This window comes from Protopterus annectens, chromosome 9.part0 (genome assembly GCF_019279795.1).
Source record: "Protopterus annectens isolate FY-2018-M chromosome 9.part0, PAN1.0, whole genome shotgun sequence".
Lineage (NCBI taxonomy): Eukaryota > Metazoa > Chordata > Ceratodontiformes > Protopteridae > Protopterus > Protopterus annectens.
In genome coordinates, this window is record NC_056743.1 from 1,372,390,553 (window position 1) to 1,372,395,940 (window position 5,388).

Genomic DNA, 5,388 nt, shown 5'->3' on the forward strand with positions numbered 1-5,388 from the left:
AGGGGAAGGTGATCCACACAGCCTATCTGGACCTTGCAAAAGCCTTTGATACAATACCCCACTCGGGCATTATAGATAAGCTCACCAGCTTAAATATAAACCACTATGTTACTAGATGGGTTGCAAACTGACACAAGGACAGAACCCACATGGTTAGAATTGCTGGAGCCATGTCAGACTCCAAACCAGTTACAAGTGGCATCCCACAAGGCTCAGTCTTGGGACCTCTCTTGTTCGGTATATATTTCTCGGAGGTACAGGCCAACACGGAAGGACTGTGGCTGACCAAGTTCACAGATGACTGCAAACTGGGCGCCATAATCGACTCTCCAGCCGATACAAGCATCCTCCAAAAAGACCTCATAGAAACAGACAACTGGTGCCAGAGCCATGGCCTCAAGCTAAATGCCAAAAAGTGTATAGTCATCCCCTTTGGCAAAAACAAAGTGCCCACAAATTACCACATAGGTGGTAATCCATTAAGTACAGAAGAAGTAATTAGGGACCTGGGGACCCAAGTTGATAGCAGTCTCTCATTTGACAACCACGTGGCAAAAGTGTTTAGAAAAACATTTTATATAGCCCGCCTAATCATTAAGGGATTCACATCTAGATCAGGTGAGGTCATCGTGCCTCTTTACTAATCCCTCATTAGGCCCATAATTGAGTACAATGCCCCTTTTGGGATGTACCTTACCAGACACCTGCAGCAACTGGAAAGACCCCAAAAGTACCTCACCAAGAGGATCAAAGGGCTCAAACAGATGCCATATGCTGCCTGGTTAAAGAAACCCCAGCTCTACTCAGTGGCATACCACCTGCTCAGAGGCGATTTGTGCCTGACTTATAAAGCCATGTCCAACCCGGAATTAATGGACATGCTGCACCTCAGAAAATCCAAATCCCATCGAACTACGCGCTCAAGAGACTTGAACCTCAGCACTGAAATAAATAGGACATGCTGGAGGGACAGATTCATAACCCAGAGGCTCCCTTCACTCTGGAATAAAATCCCAGTCCAGGTTAGGCAGAGTCCCTCTTTGACTCTCTTCAAGAGAAATCTTGATGAGTGGATGAGAGATCGTAGGTTTACCCCGGGTATCACTTCTGTGTCACTGTTAGACAGAGGCACAGTATACTAACCTCGAAAAAGGGCATAGCAAAATTAATTTAAAATGGGTGGCGAAAGCCAAACACACTCTGGCTAGTCTTATAAATGCCCTAGGGCAGATATCCTAGTATGAACCTATGAACCTATGAACATGTTACCTGTATTATGGCAATTCATCTAGATGGAAAGAAAAACCCACCTCTAATCATTAGTAAGGGCAAGAAAGATAAGATTGAATGTGTTTTAGGCATTTACATTCTTAAAACTGAAAAAGCCTGGTGCACACAAGCAGTTATAAGGAAGTAGGTCGATGTAATGCTGCCACTTGTTTTGCGAGGTGGCAAAAGAGGTCTGCTAGTCTAGGGTTCAGCCAGCACTCACCACGCTAAAGAAATGAAGAAATTCCTAGTATGGAGGAAAATAGATCAAATAATGATTCCAGCAGGAATGACTGCCTATCTCCAGACTCTTGATATTGCAATAAACAAGCCATTCAAGGACCATTTGTGGATGGAACTCAATGACTACATTGAAAATAGAATGGAGAGAAATCAGCATGGAAACTTTATAAAGCCTAGCCTGCAAGAGGTCTTGACTTGGGTGAGAAATTCATGGGATAAAATCACTGACAGCTGTGTTGCCAATGCACTACGAGCAGGCTACTTGGACAAGCAGTGCTCATTTAAGGAGAAAGCTATAGCTAGGCAAAACGGACTGGGGCCAATGGAGCTACAGGAAATGGAGTTGCAAGAAATTCAGGCCGAAATTTGGGGGTTGGACACTTATGACAATGTTCCAGAAGATGATGACATGACTGTATTTGAATAACTGTAAAAGCCAAGGTGCAGATATTCTGGAGTTGAAATGTTTGTTGCACTGTTTATGTAGAATTCTCACACAACTGCCAACCCGGTATTAGAACTGTTGTCCAATAATAGAAAAGTATGAAATAAATGTCAATTTGTGTACATGAATAAATATTGATTTTTGTACATGAAGAAATGCTGATTTGTGTTCATTAATAAATGTCAATTTTTGTACATGAATAAATGAATAAAGGTAGATTATTGTATGGTGCAGGTAAATAAGGCATCCCCTGATAATAAGCCCTAATTTGCATTTCACTGGGAGAAAGAATATAAGCCCTGGTCTTATTTTCAGGGAAATACTGTATGAGCAGGGAGACGTCACCCGGAGCTGGGACACGGACTCTGATGGGAGACCCCATCGTCCTTTAACTCTGGAGGTTGCCTAACCATGCCATGTCCCTGGATCCTCGGAGCCTCTCAGTGGGACATCCATCCAATCCCAGCCGCCGTCGCAGAACTCCCCTAGGCTACCTAGGGGCAGGGACAGTCTCATCGGGACTTCCACGTCTTCCCCTTCACCATCCATAACACCACAGTCCTTGTCCTCCCACATGTCCCCTGCAGGCTGCCTAACCATGCCGTGTCTCTGAGCCCTCACAGCCTCTCAGTGGGACTTACCTCCAATCTTGGCGAACCTCATGGAACTCCCTTAGGCAACTGAGTGGCAGCCGTGCTCTCATCGGGACTTCCACGTCACCCTGCTTTCCCATCCAGATACATGTGGGGGACTTTGCCACATTTTTCGGATGCTGTCCCGTACCGGACAAAAATTGAACCCTCACACCTGCGTGGCAGGAGCGATCCATGCCCGAATGCCTTCTGCCGTACTCCCCCTTCAGACTTCCACAGGGGTGGACTCATCCTCTGATCTCATCTGGGAAGGAGAGCTTCTTGTCCTGTGGCCTTCTGCAGGATGATCCCCTGAAACTTCTGACCCATGGGGGGCACATTTTCAACACCCCCACACCCAGGAGGGAGCGCTCCATGCCTGGACACCTTCCGCCACTCTCCTCCTACTTTTCCATCCAGAACACCATGGTCCCCCTCTCCTGCATATCCCCTGCAGGTGGCATAACCATGCCGTATCTCTGTGCCCTCATGGCCTCTCAGCGGGACCTCCCTCCGATATTGGCCAACCTCACAAAACACCCTTCGGATGCAGAGCAGCAGCCGCGCTCCCATCAGGACTTCCACGTCCCCCTTTATTCCCATCAAGAGCATTCTGGGGACTTTGCCACATTTCAAGGGATGCTGTCCCATACCAGACAAGGATGGACCCCTCCTACCTACCTGGCAGGAGAACTCCTGGACCCGCAGCCTTCCACCAGACACTTCCTTGAGGACTTCCATCGGGGGGCTCCACCTTATCCTGCTCACCTGGGCAGGAGCACTCCTTGCCCCGCAACCTTGCAGCAGATGCTCCCTTGGGGGCATGACCTGGTCCCTTGCACACAGGTAGGAGCACTCCATGCCTTACACCTTACGCCACTCTCTCCCTTCTGGACTTCCACAGGGGCAGACACCCCCTCCGAGCTCACCAGGGAAGGAGAGCTCCTGGTCATGTGGCCTTTTGCCAGAAGCATCCTTGAGGACTTCCATCGGGGGGGATCCACCTGACCCCTCCCACCCGGGCAGGAGCACTCCTGGCCCCGCAACCTTGTGCCAGATGCTCCCTTAGGGGGGCATGACCTGAACCATCGCACCGAGGAGGGGGCACTCCATGCCTTATGCCTTACGCCACTCTCCCCTTCCAGACTTCCACAGGGGCAGACACTCCCTTGGGCTTCACTTCTACCTGAGTGGGAGCGTGCTCTTCCTAGGTTGCATAGCTCCTGGAGGCTGGCTAACCATGCCGTGTCCCTGTATCCACAGAGAATCTCAGGGGGACCTCCCTCCAATCCCGACTGACCTTGCGGTACTTCCCTTGGCTGCTGAGAGGCAGCCAGGCTCCAATCAAGACTTTTGCATCCCCCTCCTTTCCCATCCAGTGCATTCTGGGGACTTTGCCACATTTCAAGGGATGCTATCCCATACCAGCCAAGGACAGACCCCGCCCACCTGCATGGCAGGAGTGCTCCTGGACCTGCAGCCTTCCACCAGACACTCCGTTGAGGGCTTCCATCGGGGGGGCTCCACCTAACTTCCCTCACCCAGGCAGGAGCACTCCTGGTTCTGCAACCTTGCGCCAGATGCTCCCTTTGGGGGGTGCGACCCGGACTGTCGCACCCAGGAGGGAGCGCACCATGCCTTATGCCTTATGCCACTCTCCCCCTTCTGGACTTCCACAAGGGCAGACACCCCCTCCGGGCTTCCACTTCTACCCAGGCGGGAGCATTCTTTTCCCAGGTTGCATATCTCCTGGAGGCTGCCTAACCATGCTGTGTCGCCGTGCCTAATGAGCCTCTCAGTGGGACCTCCCTCCGATTTTGGCTGACCTCATGGAACTCCCCGCGGCCACGTCCCCCTCCTTTTTGGTCCAGAGCCATTCTGGGGACCTTTTGGGAATGCCGTCAGGTACGAGCTGTGGATGGACCCCTCCCACCTGCCTGGCAGGAGCGCTCCATGTCTGGATGCCTTCCGCTGCTCTCCCTTTGAGGACTTACATCGGGGGGCTCTAACTGACCCCTCACCCAGGCAGTAGCACTCCTGATCCTTCAACCTTGCACCAGATAGTCCCTTGGGGGTGCAACATGGACCCTCGCACACAGGAGAGAGTTCTCCATGCCCAAATGCCTTCCGGACATCCATCCCAGAGAGGGCCATGGTCCAGACCCCTTCACCCAGGCAGCATCTCTCACAGCCCAGCTGTTTTTCAGCTCTCTCTCCCTTAAAGACTTCCATCAGGAGGTACCCCGTCATGGTTTCCACTTCTACCTAGATGGGAGAGCTTTTTTCCCGGGTTACATAACTCCTGGAGGCTGCCAAATCATAATGTGTCAACCTTGTTCTCGGAACCCCTCAGGGGAGCTTCCCACCAATCCTTCCAGCATTGTGAACTCTGCAAGGTCTCAGCCAGACCCTCATCCAGACTTCCATGATGCCAGTTCTCCCCTTTGCCGTCCACCTAGGGCTTTCAAACTTACATAGGACATGGCCACTGGTCCCTGCATCTTGGCCCATTTCGTCTTGCATGTCTGACTCAATCCTCTGCAGTGCAAGGCAGCAACAAATGTGCTTCAGTTAGAGCCTTCTGTCTCCTGCCCCTTGCCTCCTGAGTAGTACCGTTTGCAGTGTGGCATCCACGCAGTACCGGGTGAAGGACTGGATGCTGACATGGTACCTGTGGATAGTACCGGTTACAAGACTACATGGCGGCCATATCTACACACCCCTGGGGGCTGGGGGGATGGGATCCTGGATCTGGTTGCCCCGGATAGAACTCTGCTCTCTCTCTCTCAGGAGGCACAC